Raw genomic sequence first — 16,644 nt, forward strand, 5'->3', positions numbered from 1 at the left:
ACTGCTATCAGAACCCCGAAAACTGATGCGTTTTCTAATCAAAAATACCTTTCATGTTACAAACGATCGAGATGGAATAGATATATCAAAGATAATGTAGTACCATTTTATTCCACCGTCATTATTAAATCATCATGGACTTAATATTTATTATGTTGGGTGTTCTCAAATGCGTGAGTGAAATGCCGTCGTACTGTACAAGCTGAGGAATGAGGTTGTAAACAAAAAGGAAACAACCGCTCACAGACAAAATATAATTAATGCATGTTCCATTAGCACTATCTATGTTCCAATAAACACGCACTACAGTAAGCGGACTTAAGCGAAGGCACAGAGAAACATGCATAACAACACACGCCCTGACCTGGAGGCTGAGTGTGGAGCATCGTGCATTAATCATGGCAGGGACGCTTCTCGTTACGGTTTCACACCTTCTAGTAGCCTCGGGTCGTACACCGGCATCTCCGTGGCCAACTCAGGTGAACAGCTGATGTCAGGGTTAGTTAAAGACTGTTGTTTCAAGGCACTGCCATGATTCTTTGAGTTGATATTTTGCAGATTAGTTATTTTCTCAGAGTCATGTATGAGAAAAGAGAAAACACTGTGAAACACTGCTCTCTAGCTGGAGAGCATGTTGATACACCTGTGCAGTGTAAGTACACTATAATAATAATAAATAATAAAAAAAAAGTGCACAGCAGGACTCTAATGGTCTGGCCGACTTGTGTCTCAGTGCTTTGTGCACTTTGTCATGCATACGTTAGTGGAGTCAACAGACGGACCAACCGTGGAGACGCTTTGCTGTTACAGCTGAGACAGAGCACGGTTTTCCATCACTGTGATGGCTACACAGCGCAGAGCAGCCATGTGATGGTTTGCCTTTCACGCGTCATTACTGACCATCAAAGTTCAGCTCTATTGTTCCCTGCTTCTCTATTCTTAGTGCCGCTTCCCTGTCAGCACAATGTCAAAGACCATGGGGCAGATTACAGAGGCGCGCTGATGCTGATTAAACTAACAATCGTGAAAATGAACGCTGCATAAAGTGCAATCTGATTACTAAAATGAATTCTTTACAGGGGCACAAAACATAGAGCACCTGTGGACTGGGAAATCTCTTTGTCATGGTGCATTAAGTATGACAGTGACTATGACCGTGACAATTGCTGTAAAAATCCACAGTCCTGTATCCACCTGTATAGATACAGAATAATAAAGCTGAGGATATAGTTTCCTTGTATTCTAGTAAATCTCAGGGAATCTGAAAGTTGGAAAAACCCTGCTTACATAACACGCTCCGCTCCATCTTACCTTTTCCCTTTCCTGTGCTAATCTACTGTACAAATCTCACTCGAGCTCCAGTCAGATTGGCACCTGATTGCAGACTGAGGGAGCACAGTCAAGAATGAGGGAGCACATTGTACTGCAAATGACTCCATTCAAAACAGAGTGCTGTCTTCTAGTGGAGCCCAACTCTGCTGCTACGCTGTTCAGCACACAGCTTACCGCAAAACAGCTTCATTGAAAATACAAGTACAGTAGCAAGGTTATTTTCAGTCACATTAGTCATTCATTACTTACTTACAAGCTACAATAACTGCAGCAAAACTACTAGACAGGCTAAATAGCGATCCCACAAGACTTCCTCACAAACGTTGAGGGGTTTCGTTAGGCCTCATATACAAACTGCATCGTGCAGCTATTTAAACAGTATTATGTATTATGATGCGCCCAAAGTGCACGCTTCTTAATCAGAGCAGGCAGGCAATCCTCTTCTCGCAGTTCTCACAGAAAAGAAAAAAAAGAAAACGGTTGCCTTCTCCTCCTCTTTGGTCCAAGTCTATAGAGATTTTCTGTACTGATCAAAACGAAGGCTTTCATCTCTTATTTAGACACCCTGCCTTCTAAAAATAGCCTTGTTACTCTATGGAAACAGGCACAGCTCTTTGGTGAATTGTAACACAGTGTGTAGTATTATGTGAGGTTGTAGTGAAGACCTGTATTATCTGAATGATGAAAGGGTGGCTGAGATAAATAAAATCAACCGAATATCAAGAAAGACGGACTGATTGAGTTTGATTGGTTTCAAAATCATCGGACTTTAATTGGGGGTACGCACTTGGAATGCTGCGATTCATTGGTGCTGATTGGAATTGGCCGGATCTGTTGGGAATAAATTTGAGATTAAACGTAGGCCGTAGGGTTGCAGAACAATTTTTAAACCTACCAGTTCTCCACAACGTTGAAGACTGCATGTGACATCCTCATTGAAACACACCCCATTCAGTGGTTCACCGGTACCATTCATACCAGGCTCCCATGATGATGCTTTTCAAAGCGAAGTCAGATAAAGTGCACAAACTGAGGGTGAAACAGGATCCAACAACGTAAAAAGGAACCAGTAAATAGCCCATTACTTACAAGTGAGAAACTAAAGGGTAGTCGAGCGAAATAACGTGGATATCAGGAGGCAAAGCAGCAGGTTTCAGCAGAGTCTGATAAGTATCAGGCTTAATCAATCCAAAAGTGCTGGATTCAGCATTCAAGGCACAAAACACAAAGCCTTTTTAACCTTTGTCTGCATTAGGTCTCTAGGAGTGCTTCTATTAGATTTCAGTTTTATGACAGTAATTAGGAGCCATTACCATAAGTGATGGTATTTAATGAAGTGGTGACAAGACACTCCATTCAGATCTGTCATGCTTTACTGCCTCTCACATTTGCTGTTGCTAATATGAGTGAGTGAGTTATACAGCAACAAGTTTTTCATCTGGCTGTGCTAATCTTGGTGGTTCAAAACTCTGCTGCTAAAACTGTGACGAAATCTGGACAGAACCTAAAATGAATCGGAAGGTTATTTCGTTTGGTTTAGAAGATGCTCTTCGTTGCAGCTTTTTCCAAAAGGTTAATATTATACACAAGGCTGAGCTGTCAGAACTTTTAAAAAAGCTTCAGACTCAAATCAGCAGGTGGTAGAGCTCCAGCAGATATCATAATCTTCTCTCCGGGGTGTGACATCATGCCAATTTTTAAATCCATGCTTACAACTCATCCTCACAAGTTAAACTCCTCATAATGAACTCACAATCCAGTGAACTACACTTGTCTGCTGACAAACATTACTTTGTCTTTACTATCATGTGGTGTTGTGACAAATCAGGGAAATACAGTTCCCTCTTTTTCAGGATCGACTTTAAAATCTTTAAAGCCTTTAAAATAAAAAAAAAAAAATAGTTTTTCAAATATCGATACCAAGGAAATTCAGGCCGTGACCACAGAGAATGCTTAACGGGAAAAAACACCCAGCCCACAAAACCTACATGTTCTCTACAAGTGATGTACTTTCGATAAGACAAAACCCCCCATGGCCTTTAAACACAGTCATTTCAATAGATCAGGTCAATGCCTTCCAACACCCACACCAGTGTATGGAATAACCTCATCAGCATGTACATTCCCACATAAACAATCTATATAAAGTTGAGTGTTTACGACGTGCGAGCACTGTACATAATAATACATTATAGATTCTAATGTTCTCTGTGAAACGTGCATGTTCAGGGTCACCAAAAATGCCAGAAAAGAAAATAGTCAATACAGCAATAATCTAGATAATCAATGGATGCAAACAACAGGGTTCTCAAGTGTATATCCGCAAAAAAAAACAACAAAGAACCAATCTCAGTCTTGACTACATCCTGTAAAAAGCGACTGTATTAAGAGTTCTGCTGAGGTAAAAACAACTGCGAGCAACAGCACTGTCTGTTCACTAACTGTCATTTCCTGTGGGGTAAGGAGCTCTTTCCCAGGTCTGACAGTCACAAACAGCTGAGAGAAGGGAGGGGGGGGGGCTGTCGGAAACTGGGAGACACGAGACTGTGAGATGCATTCAAAGTGGTCTGATTCAGGGGACAGAGCTGGCGACAGCCACAGTCTCTAACAGAGCACTGACTGCTGCTCTCATTGGGGGCATGTTGAGCTACAGTGACGAAATGTCACACCAGTAATACACTCGGGCCTTTCTTTTATAGTGCATGAGATGTGCAGGTGGCAAATCCTTTCTGAGACGGTGCAATCACTGGTTAAGGAATCGCTTTAGCACCCACATTGTTAGGTACTTGGTGTACTGTAAATAAGTCTGCTGTTAAAAAGGTTTCCACTCTTTGTGCTATGCTACAATAAACAAGTTGCAGGGCTCTGAGCTGGAAGTTGAGGGAGAACTGACATTCATTTGAAACCTCATTTGAGTTTGGTTAAGAAGGCGATCAAGTGCATTTCCCAAAAATGTTGAACTGTTCCTTTGATATGGTTATTTGGACAGTTTCTGTTTTAGCTTCAAATGTCACATGAATTCATGTTGCACAAAAGGAAACTGTCAGAAACTATAAATCCGGCCATTCGTGTCTCTCAAGGTAAAACACAGATAAATCCAAGACACACACTCAGAACTGAACGAGATCCTGCTGTGACACATGGGGAGTAACTGCAGACTCTGCTTGCCCCCCCCCCTGAAGAGGTCCTCTCAACAGGTGCTGTGCTGCATGTGCATAACACCAGACACGTCCTCTCAAACTGCTGGACAATAGTGGCATTATAAAGCCACCCAACCAAGGACCTGAGTCTGTTCCTATCACCAGCTGTGACTTGTGATAGATCTATTCATCAATACCAATTTATTTATTTATTATTTCACAATAGTTTTATCAGCTTCTGAATCAGAGCTCGTTTGTGCTGTTTTTGTTAGTTTCTCGTTGCCTGTATCTTTATTACCCATCTACATACAGTCTGCATACTGCCGCCTCCTTTTGGCCTTTTGAGACTTTACAAAATGAGTTCTTTTGCTCGGCTCTTGGAGTTGGGAAGGAGCGTGTGTCCTTCTTGTGACCTTCGCACTAACAAACTCCTGCAGGTATGTACAAACAAAGTGGAGATGCACACGAGGTATACGGCCAAAGTCAGGAAGAAACGCAGGAAGTCTTCTCTGATTTACGACCAAACTGTGACCCAAATACATAAATAAATATAGAAAGATCTGCGTACACATCCACAAGGCATTTTATTACAACTTACATGCACTTTTTTTTTTTTTTTACTTTTTATTTAACATGTAACAGTGAAGTGATTGTCCAATGCCAAGGTTAAAACTTTGGAACAAGCACTTTCATTGTTTGACAGGTGGGCACCGGGTACGTGTACCGAGGTCCGGCCCGCATGCACACAGTAAGAACTTGCATTCCTGTTTTGATCTTTGCAGTGTGATCAGCACAATGAACTGGACCTGATGTTTGTTCGTTTTGGAAATATAAGATAACACATCTAGCACTTATTAGACTGCAGATAAACTACATGTGAAACAACATAGTGATTTCCAAGTATGTTACAAACAAAAGCAAACTAGTGGAATCAACCTGGCCATAAAGAATGGAGGCATTTACAATGGAAAGGATCATACAAGTGGAGTGAGGGGGAAGGGGGCCGGGAATCGAACCCCCGACACCTACGACTGAAGCCATTGTGACAGCCAGTTCTTAAGAAGCAGCTGGTCCACGAACAGGAGCATACAGATGATCTGAGGCGGACATGTTTGCCCGGACAGTAAAGTTTGGTGATGCACACACAGCAGCATCTGTCTCAGACACACCGAGTGCCTCAGAGCCCGGAAACCAAAGCCTGCACTGCGGATTATTTGGCACCCATTTACCCTCCGGAAATCACTGTGTTCTTTGCTCGCTGCTTTATTGTTCAATCAACGCACTGGATCGCTGCCGACACTTTAAACTGGCGCACAGTTCATCCGTTTATGAAAACTGTTTGCTCTGCAGACTGAAGTGACGCCACATCACCTCTGAGCAAAGCAACAACTGTCAGCGAAAGTCAGACACGTTTCCATCAGTGTCCGAAGTGAGTGTGTTTTGTTTTTGTTTTTTTTTTACCTTCGACTCGACCTCGACAACTTCCACAGACTCGTCCGTCCACCAGACTCGCACGCGCCGCCGAACACGGAGGGAAACTTCATGGACGCGACTCATCCATGCTGACAGGTAGGAGACATCCGCTCCGCTCGGGCTCACTCACATCAGTGCAGCAGGGAGGCGGAGACCGGCAGCCCCGGTACTTCACGGATGGGAGCCGCGGAGAGCAGACCACTGAGCAGTGACCTATCAGTGTCTGACCGAACGCCACCAATGACCTCCCTCCTTTTAACCTCTTAGTGGCAAGAGTGCTGCAAACATCCACCTGCCATCTGCTTTTCTTTTTTTTTTTTTTTTTTTTAATTTCCCATGATTAACTGTAATATTGTCCATCAGATGTAATATGAGCTGTACAGTGTCTAACAGTGGGAGCCAAACTCCAGATTAAAGCGCAGAGGAATGCGAAGAAATAACAAAACTTGTGACATATTTCTATGATTCAACCAACGCATATCTCGGGTTAGACCAAAGCACAGCTCCACTCTGAGGGCAGTTTTAAATGATCCAAGTGTCCTTACCATGAGCATTATTACTCCAGTGGCTTGGGTTGGCCTAAAATGAGTGAGACGAAGATTTAAAGGAGATTGGATGCAGCTTTTTGACACTCATCGATTAAAGAAACCGTTGATTTCAAAGTGGAGACAGCTCTCTGCGAAGTGATCTAAACTAATCACAAATGGAACATACAAAATTATAAAAGTACTCACCCCCTTTAATAGGATGAACACACACACCTAGTGAAGCCCACTGAATGGAGATCACCAGGATAAACACTGTATCTAGAACATCAAACTCAGCACGGTTGGAAATGACCACAAAAAGGCCACAAGCAACTCTGAACTGAAAAAAAAGTGATGGAGTGAAACAATAAAAGGTGAAAACTTCCAAGGAGCCGAATGCTTTTTATAGGCACCGAGTAAGTGCTGCTCCAAGACAGACGTTAATGATCTGTGCCATCGATGTGGAAGCACATTCATACAGTAGAATACTACAAAGACGCTGCGCTTTACACTGTTTGTTTCACTCATGTGCCAAAATAAAAACTTAATTGGCCATGCTTCTCCAGTACGTATCATAATGTAAAGCTGACATTAATTAGAAACATAGATCCAGAGAGTCTGACATGCAGACTTTAGTGGGTATGTGCAAGTATTTTCTAACTTTTCCAGCAAAAGCTTTAACTCCTGCTCTTCCAGTAGCCTATATGATGGCTAACACTGTGTTTGTTAAATGTGTGTTGCAGTGCATGCTTCAAATTCTGTGCTGAAACATCCACCAAAACGACTTTACACATAAATAAAAAATAAAAAAAACAACAGCAAAAAAGAAATAAAAGAGTTTTCAGTGGGTGAGTGAGGTTGGAAGTTAGACAGCGGCATGGTCATTTACTGCACTCAGTGCTGCAGCGTTTGTATACTGTGGCTGCAGAGACAAAGGCAGAGAAACACGCCAGCAGGGAGCACAATCACTCAGATGTTTCCCAGATGATAACCAAACTTCCCAACGATCTGCGTCTGCTGCCGCTGCTGTGTACAGCATTGGCAAACCCTCTGATCCAGGGAGACACCAGGAGACAGTGACGGCACGTCTAGCAGGATATTGTGTGCATGCCCACGTGTCCCTTTTTAAGTTCTGTGTGAGACCGAGAAGTCTTTTAAAACCAAAAGATCCGCAGTTCCTTTGATCCTCTTCAGCACCGTCAAAGCTGACCTTCGTCGGTGACTTTAAAAGACGGAACTAAGAGGGAAGATTACAGTCTGCAGTGACTTGTTATGTCACAGATCATGAAGCCTGACCTTTAACGCCTCTTTAGGAACAAAGGGTCAAAGGTTACACACAAACAATGTGGGCTGTCTGTCTGTCAGTCGGCGATTAAACTGTGCGTGTTTGTGTATTTCCACCCCTCCCTCTCGTGGAGTGTGACTTTTTCTGAGGCCTTGTGCATGGAGCATGCAAAACGCCGTTGTCTGGCAGAAACAACTCGGTTCTTGCATTCTATGGACAGCTCGAACAATGACTCTATTGATGAGAAAGTGAGAGGGAAAAAAAAGAGAGAAACAGACAGACAGTTCAACAGATGAGAGGGAGACAGATCTGCAATTATTATCTGATTACAATCAACATCATTCACTGTCACAAAAATACTTCTTCCTTGAAAAATGAGGGTTCTAGGAGGAGCTCACGTCCGTCGTGCATTTTGATCTCGCAGGTGCATTTGCTGAACGGAGATTCAAATCAAACCACAAATGGCCTGAGAGTGCTATCTTATCATGCAGATTAATTCAATATAGTCCATCTAATGTTTTTTTTTTTTTTTTTAACCTCTTAAGGTCACTCCCACATCTCGTCAAAGACGTGGCTGCTGCTTTACTTCCATTATTCGGATCTTCTCAGCCAACAAAAAGAGGTTAATCGCATTCTTTTTGATTCATGAATCCTGTTTTGTCCTAAATCTTCCATCCCTGTAACATCAAAGATCTGTCGATGCTTCAAACAACTGTGGAGCAGTCCTGCCTTCTCAGACTCTAAGAGACGAGGGGAAACGTGCTTAATATTCATGTCTAGTACATTGTGTTTTATATCATATTCTCATTTTATGTTTATAGACAGACAAGCATGAAGCATAGACACACAGTAAAGACAAGATCGCTTCACTGGGAATCAGATATTTGACTTCAAGGTGGTTACTTATCTAGAGCAAATCAGGATTTTCCTTTTTGTGTAATTGTTGTGTATATGACAATAAAGAACTAAAACTAGACAATAATCTTAATGTTTTTTTTTTTTTTACATTGTGTTTGAAGCAAATTTCCCCTGAACATTCCATGTTAGTGAGCCGGAGTCTAAGAGCGTGCTTGTGTGAGACAGCTATCACCTCACCACTTTGGGTACCCATCCTGAAATAGCTTCCGTTTGATAAGACTTCAATTATACTGCGAAAGGGTTCTGTTACAATGAGTCAGTGCTCTGAGGACTAGGGAATCGGTGTAGGTGCTGTTGTTGTAATGTGCAGTCACTGAGAGTAATTCATGGCACACACTCCGTAAGCGCTCTGCCATTCACAGACACCACATTGCTGCCAACTGGACAGCTTATGAACTCATAAAATCCAATATCAGTTATTCATTAGCCAACGCGCACAAAGCAACTGCAGTGTCTTTGCATATAGATGCAGTGGAAAAGAAAATTGGAGCGACACTTTACAGGAGAGCAACCACGTCCAAAATCACTCGCTGTTTACTATGACAGGGCCTCTGGCATTTCATTATTGTCTGAATTCCGAAAATGAAAAGTATCCACTGAACAAAGCCTTTAAATACTCCTATACTGGAATACAAAAAGTTCATGGTATGTACACTACTTTCTGTAACAAATCGTTGGCGCACTTTATAGACACATTACTGACACAATTATGCAAAATGATGATGATGCATAAATGTGTGAAACCTCCATTTACTGCTTACTATAGCGCAAACTACTGAGTTCTGTTGTAAAGGCATTAATGAACAAATGAATGAAGGAGTGATGTATCTAACATATGTGTTAAATATAGCCAACAACTCACAATCACAGAGTATGGTTTCCATAATTGTCTTAAAATGAAATGTCAAAAATGGTACATTTTATTACCTCATAGGGCGTTTCTCTTATTTTGTCCACTCTCTCTTCGTGTCTTGAGAGTGTATGAGTGTAGGTGTATTTGGGATCAGTTTGCAAAAGCTCCCACATGCAATGACTCATCACCTGTGTGGGTGGGACCACCGATTTGTCACTTCCTGTTCCTGATCGCCGATGACCATGAGATTAACATGAAAGGTGAAATGAAATAAAAGGAAATGGTGTGATGCCACAGAAAAGATGATGTGTTATGGAGAGAGTCTGAGGCAGTTCAGGAGAAAGGAAGCGTGCACTTTGCCACACAATTTGGCACATCAGCCTTATCACCTGCTTCCTAAGGTAGTTTTAGTGCTGTCAGGCTCGTCCAATTACTGACCCATCACCAGAGACACTGGGCACTTCTGAGATTCAGGCTGTCTTGGATTGACAGCCCCGGCAACAATAGGAAGTGATGCAGTGAACGAGACAGACCATCTATACATGTCCTTCACACAACTGTATACTGTAGCTATACTGCGAAGACGGCTGCACCGAACGATTTATTGCTCTTACTGTTCGAGAATGTGGACGCCCGAGAGGAAGGATAAAAAGGAGGGAAATGGGGAAAAAAGGAGAGAAAAAGTAAAAACATGGAGATGGAGGAGGAGAATGAGAGAGACCAACAGTGGCAGATGCAGGAGAATCTGCAGTCTTTGCACCAAAGCTGCTAAAGTAATTGCAGTATACTCCAACATCACATTCATCTTCAGTGTGGCAGCTCCAGGAGAATGAGGAAGAAATGTGTTGTTCATTGTCTACTCCCCCTCTGCGCTGCAGTGATTCATAAAAAGATTCTTTCGCATACATACTGTGTGCAAGATATGGTAAGGAACATACAGCGCAGGCATAGGGTTTGCTTTGTTTCCATGGTAACAATGGGAAGATGAATGGTTGTTCACGGTTTTAACTTTAAGATTGTTGAAGTTAGTGGTATGTTGCATGCATTGTCTGTTGACTCTTCCTATTTGCTAAGGAGTTTAAATGAGTGCATCTGCAACAAAAGGCTTTCGTTGCAGGTTTTATTTTCAGCACCCCATGATACTGGAGGAATCCTGTTGTTTTAAAATACACAGATTTATACTTGATGAATTAGTTTGATTTTATCCTCCTCTAGTACACAGTCTTACGTGAATTCACACAAGCACGCACATGTATATAAACCTGCGTACATACACATAAATGCAAACCTAATGTGCATTATTATTCCAACTATTATGTTGCGCTGAGAAAATCACAAGTAGCTACTTCTGTACGTGGATTCTGAGGCTCATAAGGTTAACTGCTGCACCTTAACAGCCTCTAATGTGGCAGTCTGTGATTGTGAGGAGGCCTAAAGGAAGTGAGTCAAGTTTCAAAAGGGTCAACATCTACAAAATGACTCATTTAGTCTTAGATGTAATGGTGGTGGGGGGGGATTAACCTTGGCTATTAAGCTTTTCATGCTATTTTTCTATTTAAATGGGGAACGGTGTGAAAATACAGTTGAAATACAAGTGTTTTCTTGTAGCCTGTGTCTGTCTTCCTGTTAAAGAAAGACACGACAATGCAGACATGATATCAAAATAAAGTGCAATATACACCTTGAAAATGCTAAAGGGACACCGATAAGTCACCAAAATAAGGCTAAAAGCTTCACGTTGATTCAGAAAAACGTTTCTGAACGTGGGCTTTCAGCTTATGAAGACTGCATATTTAATTTACGCTTACAAAAACTATAAGAAATGTTCATTGTTGTGTATTGTTTCAGAAGTGCCTATTCAACTGGTGCAGCATTAGACTGTACTGCTCATATATATACTTCACTCATGAAAGAGACTTGCAGAGAAAGAAGAAAGATTTGACGATGTCGTAGTTCCACCTGGTTTTTTGACAGTGCTCGGACTCCATGGTTTTCTGGACCCTGCAAACATTTGTTTTCGGAAACAAGTGTCTATTCCTGCTAATTAAGTTATACTACGGCATGCTAATCATCTACTGGCACGAATCCCAGACTGACACCGCTGACAAAATTATTTCTAAGCACAAGCCCCATCTGTCTGTTAAAAGCTGTAATGGTGGGGAAATAAAGAGAAGAGAGACAGTTGTTGAAAACGAGCGTTGAGATGTCTACTCAGCAGAGACAACAGTGGCCCTGACGATTAAGCATTTAGTAACGTTTGCATGACCGCGTACAACAAATGTTGTATTTAATACAGTCTAGCCTTACTCAAGCTATTAAGTGTTGCAAAGTTGTTTAAATCTGTCTGTGTGTGTATGTAATGGGGCCATTTTTGCAGTAGAGTACCAGTGATTTACTAAACCCTAACCCTAAACCCTAACCCCTCCACATGGGGCCAAACATGAATTATTTATATAGTACTACACAAAATTTAAGTTTCGGGCATTTCCATAATACTGACACCGTGATTTGTTTTCATACTGTATTTGGAGAGTTCGTGGCTTTAAAAGAGGGATTTATCTGCAGCACAGACTAGTGGGGGAGGCACTAAAACCATTACTTAGACGGTTTGTTTTGACAGAAAATGACCGAGCAGGGGTGAGTATTTGCATTTTGCATTTAGGACAAGAATATTAAAACACTAACAGTAATCTGACGCCAAACGGCACCAGGGAATCTTCATCACTTAACTTTTATATCACAGTGTAAGTCTGTAATTAATTCCACATAGGAATGACATGGCAACAGCATTCCTGGAAATACATGGAGAGACCATGCGCATCGCATTAAACTTTCTCAAGGTTCTTCGAAATCACCGTGTCATTGTGTTTTCTGGAGTACACATGGAGAGGATACACAAAAACATATGCTAATTGTTTCGCTCATGAGGCTTCCAAAGAAAGTCAACTGAGCATCAAAACAAAGCAGGGAAAAAGTAATTTATTACATCCTGTCGCGGTGACATAAGCAGTGAGAATGCAGCTGATGAGAAATGAGCTTGTTATTGCCTGAAAGACACTTTCAACTCAGCTCGATACTTTCAGCCTCCTACAGAGCAATGCAGATCATAAATCCTCAAGATTGTGGCAAATTGACATTTGGATATTATGGCCTGTCACTGTTATAGATGAAACAGCTGTGAGTCACTGTCACAAAGTAAATTATGATTTTCTTTTTCTTTTTAGCTTCATTCCCAGATGAAACTTCACTACGCACCATCTCAGCAGGTCTCTGGAACATGAGAAGTTAGCATATAGGGACTCGGATTCTCCAGCATACTGCATGCGTTTTGGGATGTTGGGTCACAGCGGTGGAGTGAAGCACTTCAGGGAGCAAGGCTGCGTATTGTTGGATGAAAGTGACAGCTAACTACTCAATAGTTGGCTTAGTAAGAGGATTTCAGCACTTCATTCTCTTCTGAAAAGCTTTTTGGCAGCAATGTTCCGGTCATTCAGCGAGAGAATATGTTGACAACAGCGACAAACAGTGTGCAGCTGAGTCTGCAGACAGGGACAATCTGTTGTTTCCGTGACACTCTAAAAATATTCTTCGATAACACTGTGATGAAGTCACAGGAGTGTAAATCACACTCCCGGAGACATGTGAAAGTGCTCGATATGTCACTGTGTCTGTGTGTCTTTATCTCCCATTCCTCAAAAGCCAATGAAGGCGCATGCTGGCAGAGTAAAGTGATGATAGCAGTTATACCATGGGTGTGAATCACTACACACATTCATTGTAAAGCAATCTACCAAGCTAAACTATTACAGATTGGAAAGAACCATAGACTGAGGAGAAACCTGACAGTGTCTGAGATGGCACGGGGGGGGGGGGGGGGGGGGGGGGGGGGGGCTATAATGAACCACTGGGTAATTAAAGTCAGCTCACAGACAGAAGCTGGGGCTAATTCTGTTATCAGAAAAATAGATTCTTTTTTAATTGTTGGGGACCAGAGGCTGGAACTAGAGCATAGATAATGAGTAAATCTACCCTCCAGAGCTTTTCAACTTTAACGGTAACCAGTGCAAACTCTTTTTACAAACACTGTCGCTTATTACAGTGGCTGTAAATGGCTGACAAAACATTGGGGACATCTAACCAATTGACATTCGCAGCCCCTTTGGCTTAATCTATACGAGTGACAAAGATTTGATAAGGCAAATTAATATCAGCTTATTAGAATCATTTGTAGAAAAGATTACATTAGATGATATTTTGTACCTACACAGTGTCTCTCTAGAATCATCTTTCACTGTTAAGAAGACAGAATCTGTATTTCTGCAGCCTGTTGGCTGTAGGTGATGCTATGGTGATAGCCACAGCCTACAGGTTAGGACTTTGACATATGGGAATGATATAAAGGATCTATGGTTGAGCAAGTAATCTCTGTGAAATGTCAATTCAGGAGCCCATATATAGCTTCCACAAAAAGTCCTCACACCACGTGGATAAAATGAAAACCTGAACATCCACATTCCATGACAACAGCACAAACTCCATCTCCTGATGAAGGTCATCAGTCTGAGCTTTCAGGGCTGCTGTTTGCAAAGTTAAGAATGAACTTTAAACCGCAAGTTATCTATGATTACCTTCTTTGATTAGAAGGTTAAAAGATTAAAACCTGGTGCCAGTGCCATCGATAAGTCAGCCTGAACTGGTCTGAATGGCAAGTTTCCTCTTGCTGCACCTCTAATATGAAAGTATCCAATTATCCTCATCCTTACATAACCGTCTCCATCAAGTGCAGACCTTTAACTGTGTTGCCACGGGGGAAGATCTAACATCTAATTATGTGATGTATCATTTCAGCAGGGTTCAGTGTTAACAAAGTTAGGGTTATTTTCTTCACATGCGATCCTCCGCTATAACGCATATTATGAAAGAGCAGTGAAGGAAAATGTCGAAGACTTATCGGTTGTTTATGTCGGGTTGTTCTGTTTTAGAATTCAGATTACATTTCTTCTTTAGAAGATGAAAACATTCATTTTCCATTCCTGTTTTCATGCACGTTGATCTGAGAAAAACTGCAAATGCTAACTTGCTATTTTAGACTGAGGTTTGGCATTTGTCACAAGGCTATCTATAATTAAGCTGAAACCTTTATGGTTCAGTAAAAAAACAAAAAAAAAAAACAGTGACATGATTAAGCGGCATCGTCAGGAATGAATAGCCATCTGGAAACAGCTACAAGTAGGTAATTATAGCTGAGACACCTTTCCAGCTGCGGCTGAAGAAAATATCGAACATATTGAGCGTCTCTGGGGAGCACGGTATCAACTGCTCATTAGTGGCCAATGGTGAAAGGATTTACTTTTTGAAAGTAATGGATATCTTCAATTTTTCTCAATTTTCACTGAATCAATACACAGTCCTGTTGTTGTAATACGACCCCAAATTAAAAAAAAAAAAAAACTCGCTGACTACACTTACAGAGGCTAGAATTAGATATTGATTTATGAGACTGAAACACACAGGAAGTCAATACTTTGTATTACCTTTCCCTTACAGCACTGTACAGATGGAGTGCCTGGGACTCAGCATGAAAGCCATCTGAATATAAGTCAACAGGTGTTTTAGTCCCAGACTACAGGAACCGGGGGAATTCATGTAATTTGGCAGATTTCATTTAATTTCTTATTCAGAAACCCTTTGGTGTATCATCTGCCAGCCAGAACCCATCCATAATAAAAAATTAATCTGTCACAATTACCTTCGTCCTGTCCATTGAGACCAGCTGTAATCTTTTGAGTACACAATAGCAATAATGTTGAAAACGAGACCTGCCAAGTGCTGTTGGAATATCACAGAAGAGACAAGGCAAAGCGATGAGGAGAAGTGGAAAACCAAAACCAAGCGGTCATTTATGCTACAAGTCTGATTAACAAAGTGGCCAAATCTGAGTTGTGTAAGAGTACTTGAAGGTGCTGTGTGGTGTAGTAGCTCTTATCCGTTTATCAACAGCTGGTGGTGGTAATGTGCCAATGAATGTAGCACCGCGGCACAGAGGAAATTTATGAGCATTTTGCTGAGAACCATCCATCCATCGTCTATACCGCTTATCCGTCAGGGTCGCGGGGGAGCTGGAGCCAATCCCAGCTGACTTCGGGTGAGAGGCGGGGTACACCCTGGACTGGTCGCCAGCCAATCACATTTAGAGTCACCAATTAACCTAATGTGCATGTCTTTGGATTGTGGGAGGAAGCCGGAGTACCTGGAAAGAACCCACGCTAGCATGGGGAGAACATGCAAACTCCACACAGAAAGACCCCGAGTTCAAACCGGGATTCGAACCTGGAACCTTCTTGCTGTGAGGCAACAGTGCTAACCACAGCATTACTGAGAACCACTGAATGTAAACATAACATTTGTTTGTCTGACTAAAAAAAAACCTCCGCAGGGCACTTTTAGTCAGGGGCAGCAATAAGATGTGGTAGCCATTGATTATTATTGGAGGATACATGTGATCGATTTTGAATTACCTTTGTAATCTGCGCTAATTGTCATTTGGGCAATACGGGCAAGTATGAAACAAAACTCCTGGCAGCTCAATGGCAGCTTGACAGATAGAGGGGAGGTGGGACAGACGATCAATTAACTGACAGGACATTTTTCAGTTCCATTTAGGATCAGCACCGTAAAGCATGGTCTGTGTTACCTGAATACAAAACTGTCATCCTCTATTGCTATAAAGTTAGCTGTACGAGGCTTATTGTTGCTCATTCATGGCCAAGGCCGCGGCCAGTGTGAAATAATGGCAGTTAGAATGGATTCCAAGAGTGAAAAATGTTCAAAAAGAAAAAAGAACTGAAAGGTCAATAGAAACTTGAAACAAAGCGTCCGTGTGGCGAGTCAGAAGGCCCACCTGCTCCTCAAAATATGACTGAAAGTAATTACTAGAGAAAAAAATCAAGCCTGTTCCTGTGTCATCCTTCTGACCGGTCATACAGAAGGAAAATAACAAATGGCTGAATATGATTTTGAATGAACAGCTACACATGACTCAATTTCAGTCTCTGTGACAATTCTGAGGTGAAGCAGTTATTACAGAGGTCGCAGCTCTTTCAAACTACTACAGAA

Source organism: Pempheris klunzingeri, chromosome 4 (assembly GCF_042242105.1).
Source record: "Pempheris klunzingeri isolate RE-2024b chromosome 4, fPemKlu1.hap1, whole genome shotgun sequence".
Lineage (NCBI taxonomy): Eukaryota > Metazoa > Chordata > Actinopteri > Acropomatiformes > Pempheridae > Pempheris > Pempheris klunzingeri.